This window comes from Phalacrocorax aristotelis, chromosome 3, assembly GCF_949628215.1.
Source record: "Phalacrocorax aristotelis chromosome 3, bGulAri2.1, whole genome shotgun sequence".
NCBI classification, from domain to species: domain Eukaryota; kingdom Metazoa; phylum Chordata; class Aves; order Suliformes; family Phalacrocoracidae; genus Phalacrocorax; species Phalacrocorax aristotelis.
In genome coordinates, this window is record NC_134278.1 from 84,825,757 (window position 1) to 84,848,328 (window position 22,572).

General features: G+C 47.7%; 2 pseudogenes; both read left to right on the top strand.

The window, feature by feature from the left end:
- Positions 1–993: 993 nt before the first annotated feature.
- LOC142055619 (uncharacterized) lies at positions 994–3,949 on the top strand (annotated as a pseudogene).
- Positions 3,950–19,391: 15,442 nt separating this feature from the next.
- LOC142055620 (uncharacterized) lies at positions 19,392–22,345 on the top strand (annotated as a pseudogene).
- The last annotated feature ends 227 nt before the right edge of the window (positions 22,346–22,572 follow it).

The following is a 22,572-nucleotide window of genomic DNA, read 5'->3' on the forward strand; positions in this document are numbered from 1 at the left end:
GCCGCTGGCCCCTGCAGACCCGCAGCCCGAGCGAGGGCAGCCCCTACCGGGGAGCGAAGGTCAGGGAAGGCGCCTCCGCACCTCCTGGAGAGGTCCCCCGGTCGGCTGGAGGCTGGCAAATGTTGTCCCAGTCCTCAAGAAGGGCAACAGGGATGACCCCGGTAACTACAATCCTATTAGTCTCACTTCGGTGCCTGACAAAATTACGGAGAAGATTACTCTGGCAGTTACTGAAGAACACCTGAGAGACCACAACACAGTCATTGGTCCCAGCCATTATGGGTTCACGAGTGGAAAGTCCTGCCTAACAACTTTCCTTCTATGACAAGGTCACCCACCTAGCTGACAAAGGGAAGCCTGTCGGTGTGATCTTTTTGGATTTCAGTAAAGCTTTCCGTACTTTCTCTCACAGTATCCTCCTGGACAAATGTCCAGCATACAGCTCGATAATCACGTAATGCAGTGGGTGAGCAATTGGCTAATGGGTCGGGCTCAAGGGGTTGTAGTAAATGGGGTTACATCAGGCCGGCGGCCAGGCACTAGTGGGGTTCTGCAGGGATCCATCTTGGGGCCGGTACTCTTGAATCTCTTTGTTAATGACTTGGATGCAGGACTTGAAAGAATACCAATTAAGTTTGCTGAGGATACAAAATTGGGAGGAGCTGTTGACAGTCTCAAGGGCAGAGAGGCCCTGCAGAGGGACGTGGACGGGCTGGAGAGCTGGGCAATCACCAATCTGTAAGGGACTAGAAACTTGTCTCGACATTGTTGGCAGGACAAGCTTCACTACCAAAGCTTAATCACCACGGCAACTGAGCGGCACAGTTTGGTCACAGGGGCAGCCTGTTGAGTCCTGCCCGGCGGGAGTGTGTGTGTCCTGATACCTCTGGAGTACATGCCCTCTGCCCACGCGCCCGGGCCCAGGGTCGACTGACGGGGGGGCGACTGGGACCCTCTAGGACTTTCCGGCACCCTCTAGTGGCGGTACTGGGCATGCGCCCCACCGCCGAGTGCGAGGCGTGGGTATGGAAAACAGTCATTGACTATGCAGCACGACAATCCTATAAAAAGGGGAAACCAGCGGCGACCACGAGGCGTATTCTGGAACGTTCCAGCACCGGGTTCGAAGTTACAGCAGATACACGGACCGCACCGACCGACGGACCGGAAGGACGGCAAAAGGGACGGACCGCCGCAGATCCGTGGTGGTATCTGTTGCAACACTGTCGTGCTCGTTCTCTCTCTTTCCCTTTCTCACTTTTTTCTTTTTTTTTTCTCCTTTTCGCTCGCGTATTTATTGTTGGACAAATAAAGTGATTTGGCACTTGACTTAATTTGGCTCCCGAGAATGTAAAAGGAACCTAGTCACGCTAAAATATTGGAGTCAATCAGAAGTTAAACCCAACCTCCCAGAATTATCTGAGGTCGTTGGAAAGCAAGGGGGTTTAACCTCTGCCAACTTGTTCATCCCAACAGTGGATCGTGACATTTGAAATTGGCGTAGTCGGCAGGATTCTCAGAGAACAGAAAGTGCAATCTTAACGTGTAACCTCTTGGGGGTGAATAGGGGCAATTTGGAATGTTAAGGTGTGGCCCCGTCAGGATGATACAGCCCCGTTGTGTTAAATAAGATGGCCGCTCAGTAGGCAGTGGGCTGCCCACGATTGCGTCCCTTCACCAGTGGAAGGGATAAATACACTATATGATCTTTTGGCGGCACACCGATCTCGTCCCTCACCCCAGGGACAAGGTTGGGCGAAAAGCCATTGGTTTCAACCACAGTGTGTAGTAGACAGGATAAGGGAGCTGCAGAAAGAAGCGAAGGTTAGATCGGGGAAAGGAAAAGCTGTGATTTGTGCAGTATTGGGAGCAAGTCTGGCAGTGGCAATTGAAGATAAGAAACAGAGGCTTTGTCAAGCCAACACCGTAATAGACCCACTGCAGGTGGCCATAAGGTCACTGCAGGAACAACTGAAGGAAAATAAGCAGTTGTTGGAGGAGGAGAGAAATCTATATTCCGCATTAAAGGAAGAATTGGGGAGTCAATTCTTGAGGGAAGCGGATGCAGTGGCGGAGGTAGTCTCCCCCTTGGTGGGACTTGCAGAAGGCAAGGGAAACTGTAGAAAGCTTCCCTCACGTGTGGCCACTGGTTAAAACAGAGCACTTTTGTGAGGACAATAACGATGACCGTCCTCAAGTTCTCACCAAAGAAGTCCCATTTACAGCAACTGAACTAGCAAAGTTGAGAAAGGACTTGGTGAGAGCTCCAAGGGAATCGGAGACAGAATATGTGTGGAGAGTGTCCCTGTCAGCGGGATGGAATTTTGTGGTCAGAGAAAGAAGCAGAAGGATAGTGGGGTCTGGGTGTGTTCCTAACTACAGGTAATCACCGATCCCCATGGTCATTAACTCAGAGGGCTGCATATTGGGCTGGGGGGCTGAACCCTTTAGAGGGGGGATTCCCTTGCCCTAACAGGTACGGTGGCTCAGTTAGTGGAAAGTGTGCAGAAGGCGGCCTGTGTCCAAATGATGGAGGATCGGGAGCTCAAGCCTAACCAGAGTTCCCCGATGACGATGCCGGTGGACCTGGAGGGGATGACTCCGCTGATGCAGGGACTCTCTGATTCCCTGAAACCCATTGGGATCCAATTACAGGGGAAAATTCAAAACACCTCTGAGGTAGAAAGAACCACGGCTGCTCTAGAAGGGCTAACAACCCCCGACCATTGGTGGTCGGGAAGGACTGTGTGGACGTGGGGGGAGGCAGCGCAGGAGTTAATGAATTTTGGGAGAAGATACGGCCCTGCTGGTGGAGCGTTCCAGAAAAAACAAAACTAGGGTCGTACGGTCTGCTGAGCAAGTAAACAGTCTGCAGCTGACAACAGGGAAGGACCAAGACTTGAAGCCACTCTGGGGCAATTATTCGGGGAGAGAGAAACCCCTAAGCTGACAGGGGTTTTGGCATTTTGGGAATTCAGAAGGGTATTCCACGAGACCTGATGGATGAACTCCCGACCCCAAAATTGGAAAAGCTTGCACAGAAATGGTCAGGGAGGAAAGCCGCTCTCGAGCCGGTTCCCGATGCTCCACACCTGATTGACATCGAGAGGGAGCCGACTGGGGAAAAGGTGGGAAACTAGAACCTCCGTTCCCTGAAGGCGGGGGTGCGGAGGATGGATGTTTTTAAGACAACTCACCTTGAATGTAAGGGGGGGGATTTATTAATCACAGTAGCTGTAGGACCAAGGAAAAGACCAGTAATTTTTCTCATTGATACTGGGACACGAATCACCGCATTGATGCGGACCGAAGCAGAGCGGTGTGGGACCTCGATCCCATCTAGCAATCTAGTTATCTTAAATGCACTGGGAAAAACACAGTCGACACCCATGACTTTCGTGACACTATGGTTACCGGGAGAGGGAGCCCCCATCAATACCGTGGTGGCCATAAGGACCTTTCCAGGCGAACCTTTTAGGCGTAGATGTTTTTAAAGGGAAGGCAGTGGTGTGATACCCAGGGGAACGCATGGTCTTCTGGTATCCCCCAGATCAGGCAATTAGCTGAGATGCCTTGGGTGGAGGTACACCTATTGCAAACAGCACCTGCCCTTGCCCCCTCCAAGATTACCAATGTGAAACCTTATCTGTTGCCATTAGGGGTGAGAGAAGGGATAGTCCCAGGAATTGAGGATCTCAAACAGCGGGGTATTGTACTGCCTACCCATTTCCCGTACAATTCACCGGTGTGGCCAGTGCGCAAACGTAATGGAAAACGGCAGCTGATCATTGACTATCGGTGTTTGAATGCAAACACTGGTCCCCTGAGTGCAGCAGTACCCAACGTTGCCAAATTAATTGCAACCGCTCAAGAGCAGGCCTGCCCTATCTTGGCAACCCTTGATGTGAAGGACATGTTCTTTATGGTTCCACTGCAGGAGCGTGATTGAGATCGATTTGCTTTTACTTGGGAAGGACAACAATATACCTTCGCTCGCCTGCCTCAGGGATATAAACACTCACCTACCCTAGCCCACCATGCCCCAGCACAGGAATTGACAATAATCCCATCAGAAAGAAGTTAAAGTCTACCAGTATATTGATGACATACTAGTAGGGGGACACACCATAGATTTGGGTGCAAACTACGCAGGACTGAATTATTCATTGTCTGGGAGGAATAGGCCTCCAAATACCAAAAGAAAAAATACAAACCTCTGCCAGTGAAGTTCAGTTCTTGGGCATCTGGTTGAAAAGAGGGTCAGTTTGTATTCCTCGGGATGCCCTCTCAGCATTGGATCAGGTAAAGACCCCAGAAAGTAAAAAGAAACTGCAACGTGCCTTGGGATTGTTGGTCTTTTGGAGAGAATGTATCCTGGACTTTGCAATAATTGCACGCCTCTTACACGACCTGTTGTGAAAGAGGGCGATTTGGGAACGGGCTCTAGCCCGTGATGAGGTATTGCACCTTCTGGTGTTTGAAGTAAGCACCCATCAAGTTTTGGGCCCTATCCACCCCACCGACCCGATTCAGAGTGAACGGGGACTGTCAATTCATCTCTGGCAGAAGGGACCAGAAGGACCTATTCGACCGGCTGGGTTTTATTCTAGAAGTTCTAAGGATGCTGAAAAGCGATACTCCAGTTGGGAAAAGGGTTGGTTTGTAGTGAGTTTAGCCCTTAGAGAAGCTGAACAAACCATACGCCAACAACCTATAGTTTTCAGGGGACCTTTTAAGGTAATTAAGCCTGTGTTAGCAGGGACTCCTGCTAACCCCTGACGAGGTGGCCCAAAGGGACACTGTGAGAAAATGGTATGCTAAAATTGAATATTAGTGTAGCTGTTTTTTCCGTCACTGAAGGTGCCCCTAAGGTGTTAAGCATGAAGGAAGAAGTGACAAACCTTTTGGAGGAGGATACCCCGCCTCCTGCTGTTAAAATTGCCCCACCGTTTCCAGAGGAGCTGCGAAATGTGTGGTTCACAGATGCCTCTGCCAAACGAGAGGGTAAAGAGTGGAAGTATCGGGCTGTGGCTATTAATGTGGATACCAAGAGGGAAATCGTAACCAAAGGCGAGGGCAGTGCCCAAGTGGGAGAGCTAGTGGCAGTATGCAGTGTGTTCAACAGCGAGGGAAGAGCGGGAACTCCGGTGTGTATCCACACTGACTCATTTGCAGTATTCAGAGGGTGCACAGACTGGCTCCCTCTTTGGGAACGGAACAACTGGGAGGTGAATCGGGTGCCAGTGTGGCAAAAGGAGAGGTGGCAAGAGATCGTAGGTGTTGCCAAGCATGGGGATTTCACAATAGCGTGGGTGCCCTCCCACCAGGAAGGGAGTGCTCCGACAAGTGATTGGAATAACAGGGCTGGCGAGTTGGCCAGAATTGCCCCTCTGCAGGAGGAGAATCAAACGGGAGAAAATTGGGGTGGGCTCTTAGAACTGTTACATGTTAAATGTGGCCACGCAGGGTCCAATGATTTATACGAGGAGGCGCATGCCAGAGGCTGGCCTGTCACTCGGGAAGCTTGCAGGACCTGTATCTCGGCTTGTGAACATCACGGACTCCGGCTGGAGCGACACCCCATGGAAGAATCCCCACTCCATTTGAGACATAATAAGACCCTCTGGGAAGTTTAGCAAATCGATTACATTGGGCCTTTCCGCAAGTCGGAAGGAAAACAATATGTACTAGTCGGCGCGGAAGTAATTTCTGGCCTAGTCTAAGCCGAAGCATTTCCACGAGCAACGGGAGAAAACACAGTGCGGGCCCTGAAAGTTTGGTTCAGCTCCCTCCCAAAGCCTAGTTCCGTTCAGTCGGAGAATGGCAGTCGTTCTACCGCTGCCAGAGTACAGGAGTGGGCACGGGAAGAGGGAATCAAGTGGGTATTCCACACCCCAGATTACCCCCAAGGCAATGGGCTAGTGGAGCGGACTAATGGGCTCTTAAAACAATTTCTGAAACCTCATAAGCCACATTGGGCGGAGCGTCTCCGGGACACAGTTACCTGTGTCAATGACCGGTGGGGAATAAATGGATGCCCCCGACTAAATGCCTTTTACCCTAAACCTCCAGTTTTAATTCCAAAACCTTAGGCTCCTAATGTGCCTGGAGAACCAACTTTTTTCCCTGGACAGGCAGTGTTGGTAGAAATGCCAACCATTGGGGCTGCTCCCCTCATACTCGCTGAACCCCTTAATAGGCATGCCTGGAAGTCTAAAGATGCCTGGGGAAAGGAGCACAAAATTAACACTCGCTGGACTGTCCCCTCATCTTAACTGTGCAAAGCCCAAGCAGGGCGAGTCAACACTTTGTTGATACTTTGTTTCATTTCACAGGCGACCTCTGTGGGAACCGGACAGAATGTGGCGAGACGAACATTTGAGAGCAAAAGGTCAATTTTGTTGTTTCGGTGTATTGTGTGGACCGTGACCCCTGGATTAGTTAGTTATCCCCTCAGAGACTTTGGGGATGAAGGGAATGATATAAAGAATTCCTTTATGCAATTGGCTGAACAAATAACAAGTGTTTAGTGACCGTCCTAGCTATAGCAGGCCAGGAAAAGAGGACAGAGGAAAGTTGAGAGCGCTAAGCAACCTAACGGCTATAAAAACCACCGGGCAAAAATCTTAATTTTTTTCTGAAAAGTCATAGCAACATTTAGTAGTCTAAGTCCCATTTCTTGATTTAGGGACCCTCAGTTTTCTTGAGCATCACAACGCTGTGCAATAACGAAGGCCTATGTTCGGAAAAACTCAAACTAGTGGTATGTAATGAGGGTTATTTCTCACGCAAGAAGTCAAGACGGTTAACCACTATTTCTTAAATTTCAGAAAACATTTGCTTTATCTAAAACTATTTTGCCAGCGTTCAGCTTCATGCGTGCTCTACGCTATATAATGAGGAAAATTTTAAATCAATTTCTAATAGAAACTACTTGTTTTTCTGCGCTGTAGCACCTTGACTGCTACTAACACGGTCTCGTAACTGTGGCATTAAAATTGCTTTAAAGCTAAGATATATGTACCACCTTTCTGTAGTCTTCATTCTCGGCCAGATTTGGTTTATGCTAGCACAGCAGCAAGTGGGAACACGTTAAACGGCATTGGAAAGGCTTCTGTTGAAGCCGCGAAATACTGGGGAAAGGAAATAACTATTTCTGGAAATCTATTTTGTCCAACCCTTAGCAGTGCGGGCGTATTTCATAAGCAAACTTTACAGAAAGAAAATACCTATTCATCTTCCGCTGAACCAACTTTTTCTGGATGGACTATAGGGCTAGAGAACATAAGCCGTGATATACCACTTTGCAGCGGCTGTTCTTCGCCACGTTTTCTTGGTGATAGCATATCTCATAAATTTATTTTCTACAGGAGAGCTCGCTTCTTCACGCTGACCAGAGAAGCTTGGGGTACCGGCAATGCGCTCATCTGCCTTAGCACCTCATATGGCAAGGCTTCCTTTGGAACGTCTGCATGGCACCACAGTCCCGTCTCCTGCACAAAAATTTACTTCGGCACTTAGTAGTATGTAACAATGCCTAAAAGATCTGTTTTACAGTAGAAAAGATTAAAAAGAAATGAATTTTCAAGAAGGCGTGATCGCCTACATAGCAACTGTCGAACAGACTATCCTGTTAGCATAGCATTGCGTTAGTCTTTGAAAGAAAAATTATGCCATGTTGCAGCCACGGGTATCCATCGTCCCTCTTAAATATGCGCTATCCACTTCCTTGGCTACAACACTGAAGCACTTCAACATGATTGCCTTTTATAAGTCTGTAACTGTTCAGCCGTCAGACTCTACAAGTTTGGTGGTTTATCGGCTTAACGAACTCTTCTGAGGCTCTTGTGCACGACGGTAGGGCGCAGCTATTACGTGATTTATCAGTCACCTTTTTCTTCCCCTTTATTTGCTAAGGGTTCAAGTAGTAAAATGCAAAGTAATACTTTTTTGTTTTCCTCCTATAACTAACCACCTGCAACTCGCGGAGTAGGGCTCACCAGCAGATATTATGGCGAAGCTCTAGCCATGCACCGTAATCGTACCGCATCTCTGCGAAACCGTTTCAGAGACAGATACTTTGTAAGCTTAATATATTTTATTTTTAGGTACATAACGTACACTTCTAAGGAAGAGCGGTTCTTCAGCGCCTTTATAATGGGGAACAGAAAAGGAGAATGATAAACCATTTACTAGCTCACAGCATTCTACTGTAGAGCTTCAAAGAAGATTTAACAGTGTTGCCCTCTTTCATATTTTTTACTTACTCTGAAATACAGTAGCCGTCATAATTTGTAACGCTGAAGCGCTATTTTACCGTCTGAATTTAGTATAATATCACCTTCAGTTTTCTTTTGTTAATTTTTCTACAGAAGGTAATCTTATAGTTAATCAGCACAACGTCACTTATATAAGCGTGATGATGGTAAAAAGTAGCTTATTCTGGTAAAAGCCTCTTTCAATTTATACTTCTTGACCAAAAAACTTGTTCAGATTGCAAATTTTTATGGGTTAGTGGAATTACTTTGACCTTTAGCGAAAAGGCTTGCCAGCTGGAACATATCACTGTCCGCATAGGGCCTGAAATTCACAACCTTACACTCTAAATTATAGTTGCGGTGTCTGTCTTCATGAATAATTTTTCTTCACTTCAAGCATACAAAGCAAATCAATCGTACTGTGCGCTCTATCAAAATTTCAGCTTTTGGGGTGCGGGAAGCATGTTTATTATAAAAAAAGCGGTCTAGTATTCACAAAGACACTTAAAGAAGCCAAGCATTTGGGGAAATGCTAAACTGTTAAATTGTCAATGCCATAATGGCTAGGTCTAATGCAAAGTGAGTACTGGTAGTATTACAATATAAAATTTGATCTGCATTAATTATACCGACTTCATGTACTCCAGCCGTTGCTTCGGAGTTAAAGGAGCAGGAAGGCGTGCCACATTATAAATTATTTTTGGCAGCAGCCTTTCCTTGTGGAACTTCACATCAGTGCTGAAATAACATGTACGGCAAGATGTTTCACCGCTATAAAAGCGCAGAGGTAAAAAAATATGTTCAGCGCCTTCTCGGATGATGAATATGTACAATTTCTGAAGCTGAAAAGACAGTAGCACCAGAGCAGTGCTGCCTGGTTTATGCAATCCCCTTTTACCTGCCGAACGGACAAGAACAGGGAACATCGGCTGTTTACTGCAGCTATCGCTGTTGACGCGTGGACTATATCATTTGCGTGGCTTAGTGATGGACAGATAAACATAAAGTGTGAGACCACTCGCCTACGGGGCTGGATAATGTGTGTGAAGGAGTCTGCTGGCAGGCTTATATCACTAAAGGACAGTTCGGCAGGAATTGCTGTGCAGCATAGTCACGTTTACTAAAAGAAGATATTTGATATCTGTGTTGCGCCTATTCCTACATGATCACCGGCTAAGATACCCCCTCGTTAGGATTTCTGAGAGCTATTTTTAGTGTGTTAAATATGATTTTTCAGAAAATATTAACCAATGCTAGTGTTTTTGTCTTCCCTGCTTTCATTGCTTCTGCTAGACATGATTTGCGTTCCATTCCCTAGCAAGTACTGAATTAAGATCAAGCGAGCTCATCTCCGTATTAGACTACTATGTCTTGTTGTTTCACCTTCGCAGTCTTGCTCAAGAAATCGTGTAACTTGTGTTGGGATAAGACTGTATTTCCCTGAGAACGTTCAACTGCATCAGCTTGCTTGTGTTTCTCTGCGGCGGTTTTCGTATTTTATACCCCAAACCATTCTAGCTCACCTTGGCATGGCTTGTCTAACTATGTTAAAAACAAATTTCCTCCAATCTCTATTAACGAGCCTAAAGAACAAATAAAGACCCTGTCACAGATGCTAAGAAAAGTGTTGCAGCATTAATCAGCCTTGTGACACAGCATATCTAGACGCTACAGTGCCGGTAGTAGCTTATGACGGCGTTTACCATTTACTGCTTTGCTCTTTCGTAGGTCATAAAAAGGCTATTCGAAAATGAACCGGTTTTTTTTAAAACGGACCGAGGAAATGACGAGCACTTATAGCGGAATAAGACCTATATGTGTCAAACCACTAAAAATCTAGCGTTTTAGCTTTCCAAATTGTTATGGTGCATGCCTTCTGAGACCCTAGAGATAACTAGCATGTAGACCACTAGCTAACGCAGTTTAAGAACACATAAATTATAGCTAATCTTCTGACTGTTTACACTGAATTTCACCTACTATTGGGGCTGAGATCGTTGTTCTCGCAGCTTGGCGTCTTCGCTGAGGCTATTTTTACCGTGTTCAGCACAACAAGAAGAGCCTGAAGTGTAGAATACCCTTGCGGTTATTGCATGAACTACTAGGCCATCTAATCGCCTTTCTGTGTGGGTAGCTGTTTTACCACATAACTCGCTGACTTTTCCAATTGGCTTTTTCAGAAGGAAGCGTTTATTATCAACGTCTCACAAGGCATGTTTGATAGCGTCCTGCTGTGTTTTTAGTAAACACCATTATTAAATGCTTAGTAGACTTTAATATTTAACTTCTAGGGGTATATTATAAGCGGCAAACAAGAGAAGCGTCCAAAACAGCGTCATAAAAGCTGATTTGCTACTTTTTTCCTGAGTCACAAAACAATGATACCATTCGGTAGGAATTATAGCACATGCAAGCATTTAGTGTTGCATGAACTACAAAGGTCCTTTACGATGGAAAATTTAGTTTTCTTGGTTTTCCTGTGGTGTTTACTTACACGAAAAAGGCAAAATTTTTCAAAATTGGACCGTAATCAATTCTAAAGAACTAACAGGCTATTTTACTAGGTGCGGATTGTTTTCCTGTCACCAGTATCTTCATTAAAAAATTAAGCCACAAGCAAAGCAACAGAAAGACGCGGCAATATAAATGTGCAGAAATAAAATATAGCAACTAAAAGGTAGGGAGAGCAGTCTACGACAACACTGATCCTAGATAATAACCTTTTTTGAGACAGCCTCTAGTTTCAGAAAACATTGAAATACAAGTACACGTCGGGCTAGAAGACCATAGCTCATAAGCTCTTATTACTCACATCAGAGGTGTACGGTAATAATTGACCTACAGAGCCCTTATCATGTGGCCTCGTCCCAAAACAGACCTACGACTTCGTGGTCTGTGTACTAAATATCTAAAAGTAATGACAGCTTTTCAAAATCTCGTTTCAAAAAAATCTACTTGTAGAACATAGCTTTGCTTTGCTAATTTCCGTACACTATTTAGCTTCAAAGACCCTAAGACTGATATACCAGCCTTGGAAGTGCTTTCCGCAGTCTTTTCCTGTCAGCTGCAAGATACTGAGATTTTATGACGTTTTCGATAACAGCAGCCTATTACTGTTTAATTTTCCCATTTACTTTTGAGGAGGAATGCCACATTTTTAAGTGACCCACTGGAAGGTCATTTCCTACTTAAGTGGTCTTCTTTCTACACTACTTTCTGGCCTCTAGCTTCGTTTCTTCTGGCACAGAATAGTTGAAACTAGGAGGAGTCCCTGGGTCCAAAACCCAGCGGGAGAGGCCCGGAAAAGCTTGTGGAAGTACCGCCATCACAACTACAAGGATTTAAAATCTGGAAAAGTGCGTCACTAGGTATTTGATGGACTAAATACACCCAGACCTTTAGACAAATACCAGTTTCCTGTTGGCTCATTTTTGGTTTTTTAATCCTGCTTACCTACCATGTATACATCTCACCGCAAGTTTCACAGAACACTACCCTGTTATGCAGCCTGATTGGTTTCATGCATGTACAGAAATGCTTCTGTTTAGATAAATTTTCCCACTATTTTGATGTGCCATATCACGCTTCTTGATCACGTCTGTCAAAGATCGGTGTCTTTGAGTGCCATGCTTCTGCGCTTGCTTTTCCAGCCATTGCGCTGGTGGTTTTTGTGTGGACTTTCCCGCCGTTCTCCGTTAGGAACTGGTGGTACATCTGGTCAGGCATACTCTATGTCTTTGATGTAATTTTCATCCATGTGCATGGACACTTCAGTGTACACCTTAATTACTGTATTATTGCTATTAGTAACGTGTCTCAGCGGTGCTTCGCCTTTAAGCACACATCTGTTTGGAAGTATTCCTTACTTGTTAGACCGGGCAAACCCTCTTCTGTTTTCTTCTCTCTTATCAGCGATTTTACAAAAAGGAAATACTTATCTTTACTCTTACACCGCGGTCCTGCGTGCAAGAGGAGAAAAACCATAGTTTACCTTTTGCTTTCTTCCTTAAAGTTCGTTGCAATTTGTGTCCTTATTGAGCCAGCGTGTAAGGCACCTTGCTAAAAAGAGGGAGGCAGCAATATGTTTTACTGCGGTACAATAATAATTTGCCAGCTTTGAAGGAACTTGATGGCGTTTAAGATTGTATACCAATGAGCTGTCAATGATGTTCAATAGCAAGATATGCCTTATTACTTAGTTGGTGGGCAATGAAGTTAGAATGATTCACACAGAGCCCAGCAGTCCAATGGTAGTCTTAGACTTGGACAACGGTTTATGGCTAAGGGAACTAATCATATAATGTTTGTAGTGCTTAATATTTAATAGCGTCTCGGATTAGTAATTTTTCATTTTTAATTTAGCATGCTATTAGTCACTTGCCATTGGTAAATTTGCTTGCAGTTGGTAAATTTGTCTCTGCCTCAAGTAGCAATCTTGACGTGCATCCCAGTTGAAGGGGAGAGCGCTGCCATGCAGCCTGGCAGGGAGAGGTCAAAGGCAGCGCTATTAGGTCGTCGTATTTGTGGCATAAAGCTATTCTCTTGTAGTTAAATTACATGTGATGGGAAAGGTAGGTGTGAAACCCCTTATGCTCACAACTTAATAAAAGGATCTCAGACAAGCCAACAGCTATTCTTGTCTTAATCGCAGGATAGGTGTTCCAGGCTTACAGGATTTTCCTGTAAGGAATTGTACGGTCACCTAAGGTAAACAGCAATGTTAGTGTTGCTAATGCATTTGTTTATCAGAAATTATGAGACAAGTTTTTTAAACGTTGGTAGCGTGAGCCTCACCTTTCTTTGTTACAGATTAAGCAAGAGTGTAGCACCAAAGAAAAGCCTAGTCTTGACCACAGCGTGTACATGAGTTAGCGGTGCTGGTACATATGTCATGTGGACAGATATGGACGCCTTCCTATGCATGACTTCAGCTAGATGTCTACCTCCCAGCATGAACTACTCTTTATAGGTTAAGCCGCATAGTTCATAAGTGTTCTGTGACAGCTGAGGGATGGTAGGATGGTCTCTGTTGCCCCGACCCTTTTTAACTCCTGCAAAGCTCTAGGTTAAGCACCTGCCAGCATACCAGAGCCAAATCCCTTCCCCTGCACAAGGAAGGGCCTTCACCGCCTTGTGGATGCAAGTGATACATCTGTCGAGCTGCAGGGAGGCTTTTGTATTTATTCAGTCTACAGAATCTCGCGTATTTTTTAGACAAGAAAACATTCTCGGTAAGGAGCGAGGGAAAGGTGAGAGCAGAGCAATCAGAACTGTAGAGCCATAGAATGTCTAGAGTTGGAAGGGACCCAACAATCATGGAGTGCAACTCCTCTCCCAGCACAGGACAACTGCAAATTCGCACCATGTCACTCGGCGTTGTTCAACTGCTTCTTGAATAGAGTCAGGCTTGGTGCCGTGACTGCGTCCCTGGGGCTCCTGTTCCAGTGCTCCACCACCCTTTGGGTGAAGAACTTTTTCCAAATACCCAAAAATAAACCTCCCCGGCACATAGTCCTGCCATCGCCTTGGGTCTTGTCATTGGTCACCACAGAGAAGGGATCAGCGCCTGCCCCGCCTCCTCCCCTTGTGAGGAAGCTGTAGACCACGATAAAGTCTGCCCTCAGCCTCCTCTTCTCTCGGCTGAACAACGCAAGTGACTCATACAGCTTCCCCGCTAAACCCTTCAGCAATTTCGTGGCCCTCCTCTGGACACCCTCCTAGTAGCTTTATAGCCTTGCTGTACTCTGGCGGCCACAACTGCACACAGCACGCCAGGTGAAGCTGCACCAGCGCAGCGTAGAGCAGGACCACCAGCTCCCTCGTGTGGCTGCAATGCAGCGCGTGATGCACCCCCAGGACAGAAGTTGGCCCTCTTGGCTGCCAAGGCTCACCTTGAGGTCGCGTTCAACTTGCCGTCCACCAGAATGCCCAGGTCCCTCTCTGCAGAGCTGGCCTCCAGCCTCTTCTTCCCCAGCCTGTATACATACATCCAGGGCTGTCGTGCCCCAGGTGTAAAAGCCAGCACTTGCCCTTGATAAATATCATATGGTTGTGTCACGATCCACTGTTGGGATGAACAAGTTGTCAGAGGTTAAACCCCCTTGCTTTCCAACCGACCTCAGATAATTCTGGGAGGTTGGGGCGGCTGGGTTTAACTTCTGATTGACTCCAATATTTTAGCGTGACTAGGTTCCGTCTACATTCTCGGGAACAGAATTACGACTCAAAACGAACTCAAGTGCCAAGTCACTTTATTTGTCCAACAATAAATACGTGAGCGAAAAGGAGAGGAAAAAGTGAGAAAGGGAAGGAGAGAGAACGCGCACGACAGCTTTGTAACAGCTACCACCACGAACCTGTGGTGGTCCGTCTGTTTTCCCGTCCGTGCGGTCCGTCCCTTTTGCCGTCCGTCCGGACGTCCCTCCGGTCCGTCGGTCAGTGCGGTCCGTGCACCTGCTGTAACTTCAAATCAGGTGCTGCAACGTTCCAGCACACGCCTCCTGGTCTCCGCTTTTTATAGGATCGTCATCCTGCATAGTCAATGACTGTTTTCCATACCCACGCCTCCCACTCGGCGGTGGGGCGCATGCCCAGTACCGCCACTAGAGGGTGCTGGAAAGTTCTAGAGGGTCCGAGCCCCCCATCGGTCGACCCTGGGCGCACACACTCCCGCCAGGCAGGAATCAACGTCCCGCTCAGTTGCCGTGGTGAGTAAGCTTTGGCAGTGAAGCTTGCCCCGCCAACAATGTTGAGACAAGTTTCTAGTCCCTTATGCCACTCCGTGGCTCAACATTGGTGGCAGATAGAGAGACAGCGATGAGAGAAAGGATAGAAGGCAGAAAGATAAAATATCAATAACAAATATTTCAGCTATAAAGGCCAAAACATGGTAATGATATCAACTTTAAACAAGGCCAATGCCTACCATCAGTAACAATTCAGTTCCCATACTACAAAAAACCCCAAAGGAAACATATTGCGGAGACACAAGCTGACATAGCGCTCTAATTTGTTTAATTCCATCAGGTGACACAGTGGGTACAAGCTGCAGATTTGCATCGACACATTAGATTAACTGAATGAAACATGGGATGACATATGGCAAAACAGCGACGTTGCTAGACCACACAGTAGGTAAAATAAGATTCGTTTAATCCAAGGGCCTCCTGGAAGCCAGCAGAACAGGTCAACATTCCAGCCTTCCCAGGTTTGCACGGGAACATGGGCTGATCTCTGTATTCCAGCAGTGCTTTGTTTAACGACCTTGCCATTGTCATGAATTTTTAAACAGCAATTATGGTCATTCGGTTTCCCACAGACTCTACCTTCTTCAGCTAGTAGGTAGTTGAGAACCATGCGATGCTGGTAAATTGCAGTTCGCATTTGGGTTGCCTGAGCTGCCAACAGGTCAAGGGCCTCAACTGCCTGATTGCTAATAACGTCTAATACGGCTTGCAGCCGGATAATGCGATTTAGGTTGTAAATGGGTTCTCGAGCACCACTAACCCCTTCGTTGGGGTTCCACGTTGTGGGTCCATAATGTCGTATGATACGTTGGGGGGTCCACATGTCTTTACCCCAGGACCGGCCACTCCCATCAGTGAGGGAGGTATCAATAATTTTGGGTCGTTTTTCCCACTTCAAATATGTTCAAATATTTGAACAACCAAGTGGTCTCCACCTGTTTCTGGGAGTAAGAAAAACAAGGGGCAGATCACCCCACGTGACATATTCCTGACCAATTTGCTGGCAGCGCTTTATATGCATGGTTTCCACGTATCCAATAGTGTCCCTTAAGGGCTACTGACCCATTAGCAAAGGGTCCTCTCTAACATTCTGTATGAGGTGAGGGGTCAAAATAAGGGGTGGGCTCTAAACCAAATGGGTCACTTCCAACACGACAATACAGCGATTACTTTGTGGTGTTTTCACAATAGGGTATGTCTGAACAAAGTTCTTCCCATGCTGTCCTCCAACGGGGCCAATCTACGCTATTAGAAGATTTACAGGTGTAAGCTCCTGCTTCCTGGTCCCAAATACAGCCCTGGCCTACACTGTCACCTCAACTTGCATTAAGCGTAAGAGACCAAAATCTGGGAAATGCGCTTGTGCATCCCTCATCCTTCACCCAGGCATAGGTATATGTTAATTCATCCTTTTTATGCAGCTCTTCCCCCACCTGAACGGCTATGCTTACGTTCCGATTCGTCCCCTCGCACGCGCTGTTGCCCACAGAGGGGCTATCCTTTTGCGTTCTAGCCAAGCAATACTTACCTTTCTCTGGAAGTTTTATGTGCCACGGTGAAGCATGTGAGCTTTCCCATGTTTTATTCCCTTTTGCTTCACTGTATCTGCTCAACAACCATTTCGGTAGCAAAGGCATAGCTACCCGGGGCCAACTTGATAGACCGACCGGTCCTCCACATATCCAGCATTTTGTGATATTATAAACACTTGTTATTTGTTCAGCCAATTGCATAAAGGAATTCTTTATATCATTCCCGTCATCCCCAAAGTCTCTGAGGGGATAACTAACTAATCCAGGGGTCACGGTCCACACAATACACCGAAACAACAAAATTGACCTTTTGCTCTCAAATGTTCGTCTCGCCACATTCTGTCCGGTTCCCACAGAGGTCGCCTGTGAAATGAAACAAAGTATCAACAAAGTGTTGACTGGCCCTGCTTGGGCTTTGCACAGTTAAGATGAGGGGACAGTCCAGCGAGTGTTAATTTTGTGCTCCTTTCCCCAGGCATCTTTAGACTTCCAGGCATGCCTATTAAGGGGTTCAGCGAGTATGAGGGGAGCAGCCCCAATGGTTGGCATTTCTACCAACACTGCCTGCCCAGGGAAAAAAGTTGGTTCTCCAGGCACATTAGGAGCCTAAGGTTTTGGAATTAAAACTGGAGGTTTAGGGTAAAAGGCATTTAGTCGGGGGCATCCATTTATTCCCCACCGGTCATTGACACAGGTAACTGTGTCCCGGAGACGCTCCGCCCAATGTGGCTTATGAGGTTTCAGAAATTGTTTTAAGAGCCCATTAGTCCGCTCCACTAGCCCATTGCCTTGGGGGTAATCTGGGGTGTGGAATACCCACTTGATTCCCTCTTCCCGTGCCCACTCCTGTACTCTGGCAGCGGTAGAACGACTGCCATTCTCCGACTGAACGGAACTAGGCTTTGGGAGGGAGCTGAACCAAACTTTCAGGGCCCGCACTGTGTTTTCTCCCGTTGCTCGTGGAAATGCTTCGGCTTAGACTAGGCCAGAAATGACTTCCGCGCCGACTAGTACATATTGTTTTCCTTCCGACTTGCGGAAAGGCCCAATGTAATCGATTTGCTAAACTTCCCAGAGGGTCTTATTATCTCTCAAATGGAGTGGGGATTCTTCCATGGGGTGTCGCTCCAGCCGGAGTCCGTGATGTTCACAAGCCGAGATACAGGTCCTGCAAGCTTCCCGAGTGACAGGCCAGCCTCTGGCATGCGCCTCCTCGTATAAATCATTGGACCCTGCGTGGCCACATTTAACATGTAACAGTTCTAAGAGCCCACCCCAATTTTCTCCCGTTTGATTCTCCTCCTGCAGAGGGGCAATTCTGGCCAACTCGCCAGCCCTGTTATTCCAATCACTTGTCGGAGCACTCCCTTCCTGGTGGGAGGGCACCCACGCTATTGTGAAATCCCCATGCTTGGCAACACCTACGATCTCTTGCCACCTCTCCTTTTGCCACACTGGCACCCGATTCACCTCCCAGTTGTTCCGTTCCCAAAGAGGGAGCCAGTCTGTGCACCCTCTGAATACTGCAAATGAGTCAGTGTGGATACACACCGGAGTTCCCGCTCTTCCCTCGCTGTTGAACACACTGCATACTGCCACTAGCTCTCCCACTTGGGCACTGCCCTCGCCTTTGGTTACGATTTCCCTCTTGGTATCCACATTAATAGCCACAGCCCGATACTTCCACTCTTTACCCTCTCGTTTGGCAGAGGCATCTGTGAACCACACATTTCGCAGCTCCTCTGGAAACGGTGGGGCAATTTTAAAAGCAGGAGGTGGTGCAAATAGGCGCTGTGTCGGTATCTGCCGGGCTGGCGCTGCGGGGAGCCGGGGTCTCTGCCCCTGCCTGATCAGTTGTTAGCGCCGCTGGCCCCTGCAGACCCGCAGCCCGAGCGAGGGCAGCCCCTACCGGGGAGCGAAGGTCAGGGAAGGCGCCTCCGCACCTCCTGGAGAGGTCCCCCGGTCGGCTGGAGGCTGGCAAATGTTGTCCCAGTCCTCAAGAAGGGCAACAGGGATGACCCCGGTAACTACAATCCTATTAGTCTCACTTCGGTGCCTGACAAAATTACGGAGAAGATTACTCTGGCAGTTACTGAAGAACACCTGAGAGACCACAACACAGTCATTGGTCCCAGCCATTATGGGTTCACGAGTGGAAAGTCCTGCCTAACAACTTTCCTTCTATGACAAGGTCACCCACCTAGCTGACAAAGGGAAGCCTGTCGGTGTGATCTTTTTGGATTTCAGTAAAGCTTTCCGTACTTTCTCTCACAGTATCCTCCTGGACAAATGTCCAGCATACAGCTCGATAATCACGTAATGCAGTGGGTGAGCAATTGGCTAATGGGTCGGGCTCAAGGGGTTGTAGTAAATGGGGTTACATCAGGCCGGCGGCCAGGCACTAGTGGGGTTCTGCAGGGATCCATCTTGGGGCCGGTACTCTTGAATCTCTTTGTTAATGACTTGGATGCAGGACTTGAAAGAATACCAATTAAGTTTGCTGAGGATACAAAATTGGGAGGAGCTGTTGACAGTCTCAAGGGCAGAGAGGCCCTGCAGAGGGACGTGGACGGGCTGGAGAGCTGGGCAATCACCAATCTGTAAGGGACTAGAAACTTGTCTCGACATTGTTGGCAGGACAAGCTTCACTACCAAAGCTTAATCACCACGGCAACTGAGCGGCACAGTTTGGTCACAGGGGCAGCCTGTTGAGTCCTGCCCGGCGGGAGTGTGTGTGTCCTGATACCTCTGGAGTACATGCCCTCTGCGCACGCGCCCGGGCCCAGGGTCGACTGACGGGGGGGCGACTGGGACCCTCTAGGACTTTCCGGCACCCTCTAGTGGCGGTACTGGGCATGCGCCCCACCGCCGAGTGCGAGGCGTGGGTATGGAAAACAGTCATTGACTATGCAGCACGACAATCCTATAAAAAGGGGAAACCAGCGGCGACCACGAGGCGTATTCTGGAACGTTCCAGCACCGGGTTCGAAGTTACAGCAGATACACGGACCGCACCGACCGACGGACCGGAAGGACGGCAAAAGGGACGGACCGCCGCAGATCCGTGGTGGTATCTGTTGCAACACTGTCGTGCTCGTTCTCTCTCTTTCCCTTTCTCACTTTTTTCTTTTTTTTCTCCTTTTCGCTCGCGTATTTATTGTTGGACAAATAAAGTGATTTGGCACTTGACTTAATTTGGCTCCCGAGAATGTAAAAGGAACCTAGTCACGCTAAAATATTGGAGTCAATCAGAAGTTAAACCCAACCTCCCAGAATTATCTGAGGTCGTTGGAAAGCAAGGGGGTTTAACCTCTGCCAACTTGTTCATCCCAACAGTGGATCGTGACATTTGAAATTGGCGTAGTCGGCAGGATTCTCAGAGAACAGAAAGTGCAATCTTAACGTGTAACCTCTTGGGGGTGAATAGGGGCAATTTGGAATGTTAAGGTGTGGCCCCGTCAGGATGATACAGCCCCGTTGTGTTAAATAAGATGGCCGCTCAGTAGGCAGTGGGCTGCCCACGATTGCGTCCCTTCACCAGTGGAAGGGATAAATACACTATATGATCTTTTGGCGGCACACCGATCTCGTCCCTCACCCCAGGGACAAGGTTGGGCGAAAAGCCATTGGTTTCAACCACAGTGTGTAGTAGACAGGATAAGGGAGCTGCAGAAAGAAGCGAAGGTTAGATCGGGGAAAGGAAAAGCTGTGATTTGTGCAGTATTGGGAGCAAGTCTGGCAGTGGCAATTGAAGATAAGAAACAGAGGCTTTGTCAAGCCAACACCGTAATAGACCCACTGCAGGTGGCCATAAGGTCACTGCAGGAACAACTGAAGGAAAATAAGCAGTTGTTGGAGGAGGAGAGAAATCTATATTCCGCATTAAAGGAAGAATTGGGGAGTCAATTCTTGAGGGAAGCGGATGCAGTGGCGGAGGTAGTCTCCCCCTTGGTGGGACTTGCAGAAGGCAAGGGAAACTGTAGAAAGCTTCCCTCACGTGTGGCCACTGGTTAAAACAGAGCACTTTTGTGAGGACAATAACGATGACCGTCCTCAAGTTCTCACCAAAGAAGTCCCATTTACAGCAACTGAACTAGCAAAGTTGAGAAAGGACTTGGTGAGAGCTCCAAGGGAATCGGAGACAGAATATGTGTGGAGAGTGTCCCTGTCAGCGGGATGGAATTTTGTGGTCAGAGAAAGAAGCAGAAGGATAGTGGGGTCTGGGTGTGTTCCTAACTACAGGTAATCACCGATCCCCATGGTCATTAACTCAGAGGGCTGCATATTGGGCTGGGGGGCTGAACCCTTTAGAGGGGGGATTCCCTTGCCCTAACAGGTACGGTGGCTCAGTTAGTGGAAAGTGTGCAGAAGGCGGCCTGTGTCCAAATGATGGAGGATCGGGAGCTCAAGCCTAACCAGAGTTCCCCGATGACGATGCCGGTGGACCTGGAGGGGATGACTCCGCTGATGCAGGGACTCTCTGATTCCCTGAAACCCATTGGGATCCAATTACAGGGGAAAATTCAAAACACCTCTGAGGTAGAAAGAACCACGGCTGCTCTAGAAGGGCTAACAACCCCCGACCATTGGTGGTCGGGAAGGACTGTGTGGACGTGGGGGGAGGCAGCGCAGGAGTTAATGAATTTTGGGAGACGATACGGCCCTGCTGGTGGAGCGTTCCAGAAAAAACAAAACTAGGGTCGTACGGTCTGCTGAGCAAGTAAACAGTCTGCAGCTGACAACAGGGAAGGACCAAGACTTGAAGCCACTCTGGGGCAATTATTCGGGGAGAGAGAAACCCCTAAGCTGACAGGGGTTTTGGCATTTTGGGAATTCAGAAGGGTATTCCACGAGACCTGATGGATGAACTCCCGACCCCAAAATTGGAAAAGCTTGCACAGAAATGGTCAGGGAGGAAAGCCGCTCTCGAGCCGGTTCCCAATGCTCCACACCTGATTGACATCGAGAGGGAGCCGACTGGGGAAAAGGTGGGAAACTAGAACCTCCGTTCCCTGAAGGCGGGGGTGCGGAGGATGGATGTTTTTAAGACAACTCACCTTGAATGTAAGGGGGGGGATTTATTAATCACAGTAGCTGTAGGACCAAGGAAAAGACCAGTAATTTTTCTCATTGATACTGGGACACGAATCACCGCATTGATGCGGACCGAAGCAGAGCGGTGTGGGACCTCGATCCCATCTAGCAATCTAGTTATCTTAAATGCACTGGGAAAAACACAGTCGACACCCATGACTTTCGTGACACTATGGTTACCGGGAGAGGGAGCCCCCATCAATACCGTGGTGGCCATAAGGACCTTTCCAGGCGAACCTTTTAGGCGTAGATGTTTTTAAAGGGAAGGCAGTGGTGTGATACCCAGGGGAACGCATGGTCTTCTGGTATCCCCCAGATCAGGCAATTAGCTGAGATGCCTTGGGTGGAGGTACACCTATTGCAAACAGCACCTGCCCTTGCCCCCTCCAAGATTACCAATGTGAAACCTTATCTGTTGCCATTAGGGGTGAGAGAAGGGATAGTCCCAGGAATTGAGGATCTCAAACAGCGGGGTATTGTACTGCCTACCCATTTCCCGTACAATTCACCGGTGTGGCCAGTGCGCAAACGTAATGGAAAACGGCAGCTGATCATTGACTATCGGTGTTTGAATGCAAACACTGGTCCCCTGAGTGCAGCAGTACCCAACGTTGCCAAATTAATTGCAACCGCTCAAGAGCAGGCCTGCCCTATCTTGGCAACCCTTGATGTGAAGGACATGTTCTTTATGGTTCCACTGCAGGAGCGTGATTGAGATCGATTTGCTTTTACTTGGGAAGGACAACAATATACCTTCGCTCGCCTGCCTCAGGGATATAAACACTCACCTACCCTAGCCCACCATGCCCCAGCACAGGAATTGACAATAATCCCATCAGAAAGAAGTTAAAGTCTACCAGTATATTGATGACATACTAGTAGGGGGACACACCATAGATTTGGGTGCAAACTACGCAGGACTGAATTATTCATTGTCTGGGA